This window comes from Miscanthus floridulus, chromosome 11, assembly GCF_019320115.1.
Source record: "Miscanthus floridulus cultivar M001 chromosome 11, ASM1932011v1, whole genome shotgun sequence".
Lineage (NCBI taxonomy): Eukaryota > Viridiplantae > Streptophyta > Magnoliopsida > Poales > Poaceae > Miscanthus > Miscanthus floridulus.
Window position 1 is genome coordinate 34,297,405 of NC_089590.1, and position 15,275 is coordinate 34,312,679.

At 47.9% G+C, this 15,275-nt stretch overlaps 1 long non-coding RNA gene across 1 annotated transcript; it reads right to left on the reverse strand.

Moving 5' to 3' along the window:
* Window positions 1-5,502: 5,502 nt before the first annotated feature.
* LOC136491164 (uncharacterized) lies at window positions 5,503-14,449 on the reverse strand. The gene is made up of 3 exons (XR_010767961.1): window positions 14,154-14,449; window positions 13,151-13,250; window positions 5,503-6,644 (listed from the first exon to the last, which is right to left on the reverse strand). It is a non-coding gene; the product is annotated as an uncharacterized lncRNA (long non-coding RNA).
* Between the last annotated feature and the right edge of the window lie 826 nt (window positions 14,450-15,275).

The following is a 15,275-nucleotide window of genomic DNA, read 5'->3' on the forward strand; positions in this document are numbered from 1 at the left end:
CCAAAGCCGCTCGTGTCCGTGAGCACAGCTGATATATCAGTTTTATATTCTGTATATGTTGTACACATTCATCGTGAGCCGTGATTTACCCTTTTGCCCGAGATGGCCAACCTCTTGACCCAATACCAAGAAAGGTCAGCAGTCAAAATGTCAATGGGTACCCGCGACCCGAAACCCGATAGATTTTTACCCCATTAGGGCACGGGCATGGGTCAATGTTCATGCCCATGGGTTTGTTAATGGGAACTAAGTCATACCCATCGGGTTTGCGGGTACGGGTACGTTCCTACTGTACCCATACCCGCAAACCCATGGGTTTATTTTACCCGGCTCCAATGTGTAATGTAGTCCAAGTAATACGATTCAGCCCAGCCCAATAACAAGAAGTATAAATAGGATTGGAAATTTGGAACCCTAGATCACCTCACTCCTTCCCTTTTCCCACTACCGCACTGCACCAGGCGGCCGCCGCTGCACAAGCGCGACCCGCGAGCCCGCGACTCCAGACCGCGCCGCATGCAGGCACGCCGCACGCAACCGAGGCCGAGCGACGGAGCGGAGCGAGCGCTCCGCCAGGGGCCAGGCAGCTTCCTCCAACCTCCATCGCCACTCCCTCCCCTCCGGCCATCCCCATCCCCAAGCAAAATCGCGACATCCCCAACTCCAATCCCTAGCCTGACGCCGACGCTGCCTCCCCCAAGCTTCGTGCCTCTACTAGTCAAGGAGCCTGTAGAGTAGCTGCAAGTAGGCCATGGCGGTGACCACCGGCGGCGCCAACGACGACGGCCGGTGATGCTTCTTCCTCTTCTTTGTAACCTTATCGTAGACTTGCAGCTACTCTACAGCTCTAGCACCTACTGACCCCTCCTGCCATCGTCCCAAAGGGACGCCGTCGCCGACCCTCCGGCGTCCGCGGATCCGAAGGTCGAGAGCACCGTCGCGAACAAGGATGCCGGCAAAGGACCGACTACATCTCCGCCGGGTGCTCCTGCACCCCTTCCTCTTCTGCTGCCTTCTGATTCCCAGCAGGCTGTCGTCGTCGACCCCTCAGATCCACAGCGGGCGGTGCCAAATCGGTGCCTCGTCAAGCCTACAACGGCAGCAGGGAACCAACGCCCTGTCAAGCCGACGACAGCAGCGAACCGGTGCCCTGTCAAGCCTGCGGTCGCTGGATCGGCGAGGAAACCGCCTATTTCTCCTCCTACAACTGCTGTCGGTCGCAATACTGTGCGTCCGCTGGGGTAAGGAATCATATTTTCGTTCTGCACATTCGTTTATTAGCATTCAGAGGCTTGGCTAGTTAGTTTTAGGTTTGTTTAGCTTGGATCTGTTTATTGCATCCTATGCACAGAATGGATTATTATTTTTAGGTTCTTGTAGAATAAAAATCACACTTTCATAGTTTTCTTAGCACTCTGTATTTTTATGTGAATGTATATGGGCTTATCATGTGAATGTATGGTTTTCTTAGCATTTTCTTCGATCTGATAATGTGAATGTATGTTTCATACAGTTTCAAAAAAATGTCTATTGCTAGTGGCAGTCAATCTCCACTGTCTCAAGCTTCACAAGCACTATCGGAGTCACTTCCTCTGTCTGCATCCCCTCAACCTGAATCAGAAAATGAGTCAATGCCGGTAATGCCGGTAATTGATATAGATGATGATGACATGGAAGTAGAGGAGGAAGATGGTGTGGAAGCTGGTTCTAAGAGGAAGCTCACATCAGCTGTTTGGACAGAGTTCAAGAGAGTGAAGTTCAATGGCACAGTCCGGGCAAAATGCATATATTGCTTCAAGCAACTTTCTGCGACAAGTACAAATGGTACTAAGCACCTTCATGTTCATTTGAAGGGTTGTAATGTCTATGAACTTGTAATGTCCCATGCAGCCCTGCTGAGTGCTGCCTTTTGTATGGTCTTAACCTGCTGATCACTTAGGACCTTTTATGCAATTCCTGTGATATTCGGCTATTGAAATGAACTATAATTTCATGAATTATGTTGTATGTATATGCAAATGTCTTGATACTATTTGTTGGTACTTCTGTTACTGTTTATAATCAATGTGCATCTATGGTTCGCTGAAAGACTTTGCCTGTTGTTTGTTGTCTGTTGTCTGTTGAGGCATGAGGCCTGCATCTTCTTGGGCACGGGCAACCCGCGGGTACCCGTTACCCGCGCGGGCACAGGTATGGGCACAAATATGTACCCGTCAGCGGGCATGGGTTTTTTAGCGGGCGTATTTTTTCTTCGTGGGCACGGGTATGGGTTAGTTGTACCCAGCGGGTACGTACCCGTTGCCATCTGGAGTCAGCAGGGTTCACTATAAAGCCTTTCAAAGTGTCAGGTTCATAAACTCGGGGTCCCCAATGGGCCCGCTTCCCAGCAAAAAGCGCGGCCTAGCAGATGACGCTACGACAACGCGCGACTCCTGGGCCGGCCCAGATACCCGCGACAGGCTAAAAGAGCAATCTAGTCTACGACCGGAAGGCCTAGCCAAGGAGGGAACGACGCTCGCTTTTGACTCCGACCCGCTTCTCCGACCGAAAGGCCTGGCCAAGGAGGGAACGACGCTCACTTCCGACTCCGACCCGCTTCTCCGACTGGGGATACATCGAACCTCCGCTTACAGCTGTTCTCCGACCGGCGCGGTCGGAGCCGACTATGAACATCCGACCGGGGACGCCTGCTCGGTGAAGACCCAAGGATCAGGCGGAGCAGATAAGGCAAGGCGCTCAAGTCAAGCCGCAATACCGAGGGTCATACCGTGCACACCTACAGGATAGTACTATCAGACCATGTCAGAAGGGTGCTCTACAACCTTCTAGACATGTTAGAATATGAACAGTATGGTAGGCGTCGACATTTGTCATACAGTATGGTAGGCGCCGACATTTGCCATACTAGAAGAACACGATGGAGCCTACCACATGCGTCTGGGCGTCAATAGTATTGTGGGCGCCGACAAACCGTCTTATACCCAACGGCGTGGACAGCAAGACTAGGTAGCACGCACACTCTCTTTCTCTCACTCTCTCACACTTGTAAGGCCATCCCCTTCATCTATAAAGGGGATGCGCTCTCTCCCAACAAAGAACAATTGATTCGGACGACAAACACACAAACAGACGACAGAAGGATTATTCCGACTTACTCTCTGCTAGCTTTAGACATTCTAAAGCTACACAGAACATACGCTCCAATACTTAGCGCATGTAGGAGCTCCCGTCACTCTTGGCCCTTCAGTCCAGAGTCCGACCGGACCTCTAACACCCCCCATCTTACTCCCACTCGTTTGTAACCCCACAGCAAACTTCGAGCACTTGGGCTCAGGAATAAAGTCACCGACCAATTAAAACTGGACATAGGGCACATTGCCTAAACCAGTATAAATCCTATGTCATTGAGTACTAGGCCACATCCGATCACCACGTACAGCAAATCAATAAATATTTACTTGTTGGTCACTTTTCGCACCGACAGTTGGCGCCGTCCGTGGGGAGGACGCCGTATGTTTACGCTTTTGGTCATAGGATGACCCATCTTTCCGCCATCTTTGACATGATGGGCTCAAGCGATATGACTCGCTTCGGCTCGCTGGAGTTTCCCACGCTCCCACCTGTTGGGGTGTGGGTTTCTCTCGTCTTCAAGCCATCCCAGACCTTCCTCTTCGGAAGCTAGGACTTCGTCGTCGACCAGCTCGGCGTACTTCACCTCTGCGAGGAGGCACTTGTCCCGGTGCCTGTCGGAGGAGAAGTACCCTCCGTCGGCTCCGGGCCACCCGGTGACCTCAACGACGAGACGCTTGCGCTTCGCTCTGAGCCCACACTGGGCTCAAACCCCACTGTGAGTAACGTATATATTGTTCTTTACTCACTATTTAATATCTTCCACCAATTCTCCGGAGGGACCCCGTTGTCCCCACCACAACCGCCGTATGACTAGTTCCCCTACGGCCTCACATCCCCCGTGGACGCGTATGCACGGGGGCTTCGAAAGATGCTAACGCCGCCCCCTCTCACATCCAAATTCGTGGGGATGGCGGGCTACGCTCCCGCCTCTTTCCACGACCTCATGGATGATAAGGTTGAAAGCAACGGTCCAGCATTAGCGACGTCGTGGCACCTAGCCACCCTCTGTCCCGAGAGTGCGCTATGGCGGACGCTTTGGGACAACCGCCGGTGGTAGCAGAGTCCCTGTAGACTCACACCCCTCTAGACCCTCGTGCGGAGGCCCTCATGCTTGCACAGGAGCACGGCGAGGAGCTACGACAAAGGCGATAGAGCCAGCTGCCACTTGCGCCAGCGCGCTCGGCGCAGCACACCGCGCCACGCGTGCGTAACCCGACGAGCGGCGCCCGAGGTCACGCCCGTCAGATCCAGCGCAACATCATGGATGGGGGAAACGATCCCCCACAGTTCGCTTATGCTGGCCACAATATCGCCGCTGCGCCGATGCTTCTGCATGGCCTTCCTGAGCCTATCGACCCCTAGGAGCAAGCGATCCACTAGAACCTCCGGGTGCTGGTGGAAACAGCTGCCGTTCAACAGGCGGAGAGCTCCGTGTCGCGACACCAAGCCAACTTCTGCTCAAAGGTCCTCACCTTCGAGGTGGTGGACTTCCCAGGGTCCTACCACGCCATCTTGGGGCGGCCATGCTTCACCAAGTTCATAGCGATCCCCAACTACACCTACCTTAAGTTGAAGATGCCAGGACCGAACGGCGTCATCACTGTGGGTAGCACCTTCTCACACGCTTACATGTGCGATCGCGAGCATTACGAGCTCGGCACTATCGTCATCAACTTAGCTGAGCTCCCTCGGCTCGGAGAATCATCGACCCCAGCAGTCTCGGACTGCAACAATCCAACCTCTTCGACTTCCTTCTGCCCACTCGAGGAAACTAAGGCGGTGGGGATCGATCCCACCGACCCAACCAAGATAGTGCGGATCGGGACCTAGCTCCCGACCAAATAGGGATGCGAGCTCGCTGACTTTCACTACAAGAAATCTGAGGATCTATGACAATTTTTTTGTGACGATGAGCCAATTCGTCAATAAGTCATTCTGTTTTATGACGACTTTCAGGAGGAGAATAACTTTCTGACGAAAATTTTGTGTTCGTCATTAAGACACAATAAAAATCGTCATAACCAAGAGAAGTAGTTTGTTTATGATGATCTATGTTCCGTCATAACATGCTACCTTGCGGTTGTCATAAATTATTGACAATATTAGTTTGTAATTTTATTTACCTATAAATTAGATATTTGGTCCCATAGTCATTTGTATTTTAATGGGCTCTAGCTATTTTCGAAAAAAAACAAAAAAATCATCTTCATCTCACGTCATATAAAAAAGCTCTATATGTAAAGTTATTTTCGGAAAATAGAACAAAAAATCATCTTCCTCTTAGGTCATATAAAAAAGATATAACTTTCATAAGGTAGAGCTAAAAGCTCTAGAAAAATAAAATAAAAACAAGACAGTGACAAGATTTGAATCAGGATATCAGCGTGTAATTATTTTCTATGCAAGTTATTGTATATATCTATTTTCTACCAGGGCCATGTTTAGTTCCACCAAAATCCAAACTTTGGCACTATGCAAAAAGAAGATTCCCCGTCATATCGAACTTGCGGTACATGCATGGAGTACTAAATGTTGACGAAATCAAAAACTAATTGCACAGTTTGGTGGTATTTTGTGAGACGAACGTTTTGAGCCTAATTAGTCAACGATTAGACAATTATTACTAAATACAAATGAAATTCTACAGTGCACTACAGTGATTTCAGCGCCGCCGATTGCGGGGAACTAAACATGGCCCAGGTGAAGATAGCCCAAGCCAACAGGTAGGCTCGTGTCCACGCGGCAGCAGAGTAGGCCTGCACACACAAATTGACCCCAGTAGGCCTGCGCACACAAATTCACAAAAAAATCAAAATTAAACCGTACCAATCAAGAATCGAACCTTGAACCTCAAACCTAACAACCAACAGCTTTGACCACCGGATTGAACATGTGTTTATGTCTATGCAAATTGATTGCATGCCTTAGATTGTGTCAGTCTCAGTAGTCCCTACGTCTCTTATTGCCTGGCCGTCTGCCTACATGAGATTTTTGTTGCTTCTTAGGTCTACAGTTCCACATGAATTAGCGATTCAAGCATTATGACTATTGTTCTATGTTTGCCACGTAAACTCATTTACTGATTCCAATGTGCTATCAGATAGATTTCCTCCATGTCTAACTGATTTTGTATCAGCATGTTGCTCAGGCAACGAGGTTTAGAGAATTGAAGCCTGCCTTCTTGATGGGCCGTTCCCTTTCGTTGTTTACCTTCAAATTTTGTCTATGCACTGCCACAGTTTTACTTTGTCATTGTTAGCCTGGTACTGGAGTTAAAGATTACATTGCCTTTTCCCTTGCAAACTTTACACCGTTTTTGCCTTGCAGGTTCCTATCCATGCTATATAATGCAGGTTCATGCATTTTTATGCTACAGATGTTGCCTTAGAATCTCTTATCCTGCTACTCCTACCTGTCCTTGCTATAGTTCTAGCTGCATCGGTATAGTTGTTGGCCTCCCGTGTAGTTCTAGCCGCATTGATATATAATTATTGGCGTCCCGTGTACAATTCCTGCCATGTGAAAATAAAGGGCATTATATAGTAAATAGTATATACTACTTTTGGTGAGTTGATGGAAAAAAAATCTTTGATTAACTTGCGATTTTTTAGTACTGCTTGTATAACTTGTAATGAGATTCACATCTCAAGATAGTTGTTCAGTTATCATTCGATTTTTGATGTAGCTTTGTATACTATAGATCTTATGTTGATAGCATGTTTGCATTTGGATTATTTCTGAAATGGTGGATTAGATAATCTTTTACATACATGTCTATCGATTTTAGCAAGCAGTCAGTACCTCGATCATATTTACATCTGAATAAGTGCTTTTATTTCATGATGACAGGACTGCTGGATTTGTCCATGATGCTGCAGTATAGACCTTGCATAAACGGGGAAGATGGATAACCAAAGATTGTATTTTCTATTAAAACATTCTTTTATTGCGATCTTTTTTTTAATGTAATGCTTGCTGATGGCAAAAGCACAGTTGTTGGTGCTTCTTAATTTAGAAGAGAGAGTAACATATGCATATGTATTATTATTATAAATGATTTATTTCAGGTATATTGTAACTATATTATTATAAGTGTATATGGATTGAAATATGTGGGTTGAAAATAATGGGCTCAATTGTGTGGGCTGAAAAAAGTGTATGGGCGGCATTGTAACTAAATATATGACCTTTTTGATGTTTGGGCTCGATGGTTGTTGGCCGACTAAATATACAGGTTGCAAAATAGATTTTGTCCTAGAAATTAGTATCAATTTTATTTCTGTAAATAGGCTTGGCATATAATAAATTAGGCCCGTAATTATATTTGGCCTAGTAATAGCCTTTTTAGTACATGGGCCTAGCTAGGCTATAGAACATTTAGTGACGACTCTTTAATTAGATCGTCATTAAAAATTATGATGAAAAAACATGCGGTCGTCATTAGACATGATTTACCACGCATGAACTTTGACGAATGTTTTTTCGTCATGCAGTCGTCATAAATATAACTGCTATGACAAATATATTAGAATTTATGATGATAACAGGTCGTCATAGATCCTAAGATTTCTTGTAGTGTTTCTATATGCCAATCGCGATGTCTTCACATGGAAACCTTCTGACATGCCAGGCATACCACGGGACGTCACCGAGCACGCATTATGCCTTGTCCCAGGCTCAAAACCCGCCAAGCAATGCCTGCGTCGCTTTGACGACAAGAGGCGTAGGGCCATAGGCGAGGAAGTCGCCAAACTCCTAGCAACCAGATTCATCAAGGAGGTATACCACTCTGACGGGCTTGCCAATCCTGTTCTTGTTAAAAAGAAGACTAGGAAATGGAGAATGTGCGTTGATTATACTGGCCTCAACAAGGCATGCATGAAGGACCATTTTCCTTTGCCACACATAGACCAGATAGTTAACTCCATCACAGGATGCGAAATCCTCTCTTTTCTGGATGCCTACTCAGGCTATCACCAGATCACGATGAAAGAGTCTGACCAGCTCGTGACTTCATTCATCACCCTGTATGGTTCACATTGCTACGTAACCATGCCTTTTCGTCTGAAGAACGCTGGCGCCACCTATCAATGGTGCATGCAGCAATTCTTCACTGACCAAATCGACCCGCTTGACCAAGTCAAGCGGTCAAAACTAATAATTGCCGTCTATGTTGATGACATAGTGGTCAAAACAGCTCAAGCTTGCAACCTGATCACGAACTTGGCCACAACGTTCGCGAACCTCCAAAGGTTCAACATCAAATTGAATTCCGAAAAATGTATTTGTGGCGTTCCAAAGCGGAAGCTGCTTGGATACATCATGTCCGAACGCGGCATCGAGGCCAACCTTGAAAAAATCACGGCCATCTCCAACATGGGCCCTATACACAACATCAAAGGCGTACAAAGGCTCACTGGTTGTTTGGCTGCCCTGAGCCGGTTCATCTCTCGGCTAAGCGAGCGGGGGATGCCTCTCTACAAGCTTCTAAAAAAGACAGACGTATTCGTCTAGACTGAGGAAGCACAGCAGGCTCTAGAAAGCCTCAAAGCGTCACTGACGTTAGCCCCAATCCTCGTCGCTCCTGAATGGGGAGAAGCCCTCCTCCTCTATGTCACGGCAAGCAACCACGTGGTGAGCGCCGCCCTAGTTGTCGGAAGGGAGGAGCTAGGACACCACCTTAAGGTACAACGACTAGTATACTTCGTTGAGGAGGTACTCACCGATGCCAAGGTTTTGTACCTCCAGGTGCAGAAACTTCTATACGCCGTGCTGATAGCGACCCAGAAGCTCCTACACTACTTCACCGACCGTGAAGTCTTGGTCATCACTTCATACCTGCTGGGAGACATCATCCGCAACCGTGATGCCACGGGACAAATCTCCAAGTGGGCACTCGAGCTAATGGACCATGACATTAGGTATATCCCCCGCACCGCTATTAAGTCCCAAGCTCTCATGGACTTTGTCGCTGAATGGACGAAGGTCCAGCTCCTGACCCCAGACGTCACCCATGAGTATTGGACGATGTACTTCGACAGGTCCATAATGGCGCTCGGCTCGGGGGCTAGAGTGGTTTTGATCTCCCTAGACGGGAGCAGGCTCCACTACACAATCCGTCTCCACTTCTCGGCCTCAAACAACGCCGCAGAATATGAGGCCCTCATCAACGGACTGTGCATCACCATTGAGCTCGGCGCTATGTGGCTGTACATCCACGGTGACTCAGAGTTGGTCGTCGACCAAGTCATGAAGGAGCCCTCTTACAAAAGCCCCCTCATGACAGCATACTGCTAGGAGGTGCGCATGCTTGAGGACAAATTCTAGGGGATTGAGCTACATCATGTCCCCCGAAAGGACAATGATGCCGCCGATTTTCTCACAAAATTGGCTGCCAGGCGGGTTCCGTCTTCGGATGGGGTCTTCATCAACGACTTTCATGAGTCATCCGCCCGCATCCTAGAAGGTTCGATCTCGACACACCCCGACGCCAACTTGGCGCTCGAGGGCTCTGACCTCGGTGCCTCCATGATGACATCATCGTGGTAGCACTCAATCAAACCGACTAGAGAGCACCGCTACTCACCTACCTCCTCGAGGAAATTCTCCCACCAGAAAGGACTGAAGCATGATGAATCGCTCAATGCGTCAAGACGTTCGTCGCATTCGGTAACGAACTTTACAAGCAAAGTCCATCGGGAGTGCTCATGAAGTGCGTCCCTACCGACCAAGGGAAACAACTCCTCCTTGAGGTCCATGCCAGAATCTATTGACATCACGTGGCCCCGAGGTTGCTGGTCGGAAAAACCTTTCGCCAAGATTTTTACTGGCCCACTACGCTATGAGATACATAGGAGGTCGCCCGTAGGTGTGAGGGATGCCAGTTCTATGCTCGGCAAACCCTTTTTCCATCATAGGAACTCTAAATCATCCCCATCACCTGGCCATTTGTGGTCTATGGCCTCGACATGGTAGGACCCCTCAAAAAGGGCCCAGGCGATTTCACTCACCTACTTGTAGCAGTGGACAAATTCACCAAGTGGATAGAGGCGAAGCCCATCACCAACATTCACTCTAAACAGGCGGTCAAATTCTTCCTTAACATCATCTACCATTTTGGTGTTCCTAACTATATCATCACGGACAACGGAACTAACTTCACTTGAAAGAAGTTCCTAGACTTCTATGATGGATATGGCATCAGGATTGATTGGCCTCGGTCGGACATCCATGTATTAACGGTCATGGCGAGCGAGCCAATGGCATGGTCCTCCAAGGACTCAAGCCACACATCTTTGACTGACTCGATAAGTACGCTGGGCGATGGGTTTCAGAGGTCCCAGTGATCCTCTAGAGCCTAAGAATTACCTCGAACCGATCCACAGGGTTCACACCCTTCTTCCTGGCCTATGGAGCTAAAGCAGTGCTGCCCTTTGACCATGACCATGGTGCCCCAAGAGTGAAGGCCTTCAACCATGACTAAGCCATGGAGGCTCAGTAGGACGCGGTTGACCTGCTCGAGGAGGCTCATGAGATGACCGTCATCCGCTTCGCTCGCTACCAGCAAACTCTCCGTAGGTACCATGAAAGAAAAATCAGGGGGAGGATCCTCAAGGTCAGAGACCTCATGCTCCGAAGAACCCAATCAACCAAGGAGAAACATAAACTCTCTCCGCCTTGGGAAGGACCTTATACGGTGACAGAGATGATCCGACTAGGCACCTACTGACTGAAGGACAACAACGACAATGTTCTCACCAACACATGGAACATCGAACAGTTACGTCATTTCTTCCCCTAAAACTCGGTCTTACTGCTTTCTTCCATTCAAACGTTTGCTCGAACACTTTCGGCCTGGGTCGCTAAGGGGCTCCATGAGGGTGCAATACCGCCTCTCTTTTTTGCTATCATATAGTAATACTTTTTGCCCAAACGAAAGGGCGTCGCTCGAGTGAAAGAGCATCCCGTTCCTTTGATTACCCTACACGACTTATGTTTTAAAACTCCCAACCAATCACACCCCGCCATGACCTACGGTTATGAGAAGCTGAGCCTCGCGGGCCATGCCCAGGTTCTTAAGGTTGCAGCCTACGGGTCAAATAGGCAGGTGCGAAAAAAGGATAAAAAACAAAGCTATGCTAGGGTAAAAACAAAGAACGGATGGGACAAGCTTCCCCTTACGGAGTGATTCCATCACAAAACAAAACTAATGTATTCATGAATACAAAAAATTGTTCACACGGGGACTCCCCCATGAACTTATCCTTTACATTTACTAACTGTTTCCACCCTAAACTCTATTGTGGCCGCCCGGCGGCATCGGCTGATGGCTCGATCGATGAGAATAAGGGCCTCCGACTTTTCGACGAGGCGACATTCGATTCGGTCGGAGGCGAGACGACGCCCGCTTCCGACCCGGCCTCCACTCCATCCATAGGCTGGATGACGTCTTCTTGACGCACGCCTTCAACCATGCTCGCATGGTGAGCCTCCATCACCCACTACGCAGAGACTTGCTAGGCAACCATCTGTGCGCATGGCACTAAGCTCTCCCCAAGCGCCTGGATGGCGTCCGTGCTCCAGCCGTCAGTGTACCCTCTATAGATGGCGGCAAAGTCTAGGTTCGGGTGGTGCATTGCCACTGAAGTTAGCAACCCCGACGTCCCATAGAACATCCCGTTGAAGATGAGTGCCAGAACCTCGTTCGGGACCTCCGCGAGATGGATGGCGGGCGTGCTAGTGCTGGGTGCCGACCCGAACACCTCAGAGATGACCACCTGGGCAACGTTGTGGATCTAGTTGAGATCCCCCTCGAGAGCATGTCGCTCTTCGAGGGATTTTGCTAGTGCCTCCGCGCTCTAACCAATCGCCGCCTTGGCTGTCTGCAGCTCTCGCTCTAGAGATCCAATCCTTTCGCCTAGTTCTGGAAGAAGGACGACAAGCTCAGAAGCAAAGCAAAGGAAAAACCAAGGCGCCTTCAAACACCACAGGGACGGTTGACTAGGGGTACATAGGCCTAGCACTCCTCAAAACTTTAACCAAGCTCCATCTTCTGTTACCCATCCAGGATTTTTTCCAAAATTTAAATATAAAACAAGCATTAGTACATGACGTAGTCAACAAATATAACATGGGGTTCATGAGGCTCAAAAGGCTGACACTGGTTTACTGTGGTTAGCTTTTAGTGAATCATAATTTTAGCAATTGAGTAGCAATGAGTTTAGCATAAGCCCATATGACCACATGATCATGTAAACAAGAATAATGCATACCATAAAAAAATTAATCACATGTGTTCTTCTATTCCATAAGGATCCCAAGGCTGCTCGTGTTCGTGAGCACGATCGATATACCCATTTTATACTCTGTAGAGGTTGTACACTTTCATCATGAACTGTGATTTACCCTTTCGCCCGAGGCGGCCAACCTCTTGACCCACTATCAAGGAAGGCCAGTAGGGTTCACTATGAAGCTTTTCAAAGGTTCGTCTAACAAGCTAGTAGCCGCTAGGTTTCCGAGGCAAGTAGATGTGGAGCCCCCCTTTCGAATGGCACACTCACGCAGAAATACTCATAGAAACAGAGACTGCACTATACCCATCGTGTCATGCTCCTTTTGCGTCTTTCGGTAACCACTAACAAGGTAGAAAATGTCCTCATACTTGACTAAAGTCAAAGCCATATAGCACTCATGGTTATACTGTAAGTCCTGAGTTGTAACTAAAAGATAAGTCCTTAGGGAGAGAAACTGAAGCATTTGGAAAGTAGCCAAATACTCCAGCACTCTTTTCTTTCCATGTTGTTAAAAAGCATATTTTAATGTTTATTGCATATACCATTAGTCAATATACAGATCATGGTCATTTAATTGAGCACTAGTAGAAATACTACCCAATGCATGATCCCATAGGTGACAAGGTACGAGTACAAAGCTAGGAAATCCTTAGTAGTACACATGCAGTATGATTTAAGTAATTAACGGTAAATAGGTAACAAGAATGATCACATGCTATACTTGCCTTATACGCTTGTTTTCCACTCAAGAAAACTGCTCATAGAAATTCTTCTGTCTTCTCTTCTGTAGCTTTCGACCTCCAGCGCTTACGTATGGTTCTCATTCTACTTGTAGCAAGCACCACACATACAAACAGGCAAATCAAGGATAGCTAAACACATTACACCAATCATAGTAAAAGCTTTATAAACAACGTGGTAAAAAGAGGGCTCGTTGCTACGATCACGAGAACGCAAGAAAAACGCCGAAAACGAAGCTACGGTTGAAAAGAAACTACTACCGAGACTTTTATATTGTGTAAAACAAAAGGCCTATATGCTTGATTTATTTTAATTGAGCAAAATCATGTGAAAAGTTATTAAGACCAGATTAGTCAAAACATAATTTAACTTAAAAAGCAAATCATGTTTTATTTACAAACACTATTGCATAATTTATTAAGCAAGTTACACTTTATCTTTGCAAAAGTAATAAACATGTAAGAGCATCTATATGAGGTTATTATATGTAGTGTGTTTAAACTAACCAAATTATAATTAGAAATAGATATGTTAACATTAGTCAAATTAAGATTCATTTATGAAAGATCGATATTTACTTAGGTTGCTTTTAATTATAAAGAGGATTGCATGTATATTAATCAGTTTAATATTAATTATATATAGAAAATATGTGACATGAAAAACATTAGCACCATTGCATAGAGCGAGTCGACACGAATCTAACGCAACTTAAACGAAGCCAAAACAGAATTAAAACAAAGAAAAAGGTGGAGATCGATTGTTGATTATGGGTGGTGTATTTCTATGGTATTTTTGGATTTGTTTTCCTAAAGGAAAACGGCCATAATGTGTTCATGACGTGATGATAACGTCATCAAGCTAACAAGAGCAGGGCACGCACGGCTGGGCTCTGTTCCTGCTAGCTCCGTTCGCTCGCGCAGCTCGGGGTCAGGCTAGAGGCTACGGCGGATGACGGGATATGGCTAAAGTTGGAGGGAAGCTCACCGCGCAGCTTGAAGTTGAGTTTGCGGGGTCTGGTTCGGCACGGAGACGAGGGAGACGAGGAGAAGCGGACTGTTGCCGTTGGGAACTCCGGCGAGGTCGGGGAGACGTCGCCATGGGCACGGATCGACGCCGGGGAGCAGTGACGATGCCTCGCAGTGCCGCTGCTAATCCAGTGGAGGTGGAATAAGGAGGGTTTGATGTTGCCTGTGTGGGGAGATCGGGAGCTCGGCCGAGCTCCGGCAATGGCGGCGGCAGCGGTGGATGTGGGCATTGGAGAGGGAGAAGGAGCACGGGGAGGGGAGGGGTGGCGGCGGGGTGCAGCGAGGTGCCCTAGGGCTTCCATTTATAGGGCGGAGAGGGCAGGAGATGTCTCGGCCGGCAGAGCTCTGATGGCCGCTCATGGCGGCCTTGACTCGTGAAGGCGATGCTGTGCGGACGGTAGTGAAGCGCGGAGAGGGGCGTAGCGCCGTGGACCGCGTGCTGAGTCGCGGCGCATGGCCGTGGAGGAACGAGCGGCGGCGGCTTGGTCCGTGTGCGGGGTTCGGATCGAGCGAGAGAGGCTGCGGCTGGCGGCATATGCTCGGCCCGAGCGGCGCTGTGGACACGGGGAGGGAGGCTCGGTCGCACGGACTGGCTCGGTCGCGCGCACTGTCGGGGCGGCGGCGTCGTCCGGCTTGAGCGGGAAGTAGGGGAACGACCTGACAGGTGGGGCCCTACTGCCATAGAGACAGAGAGAGAAAGGGGAGCTGGGCTGCTGGCTGGAAACGGGCCGAGGCCCAGGTCGAAAGGAGAGAGAGGCGGGAGGGGAGCTGTGGTCCGGCCTGAGCTTGGCCCCAGAGAGATTGAGATGAGAGGTTTGTTTGATTTTTTTTTTAATTTTGTAAATTCATTTTGAAGCTCCAAATCAATCTTTTTCCAAACCAAACTTGTCTTTCAAATTCTTTTGAATTATTTCTGCGTGATGGAAATAAAACTTTGAACTTGTTTTAGATAAACATTTTAATACTTTGTTTTATAAATAGAGCAAAAACCGATTTGCATCTAAATCGAATTTTGATAAATCATTTTTCGCACAATAAAATATATGCAAAGGCATGAATGCAACAAGCATACTTTCATTTA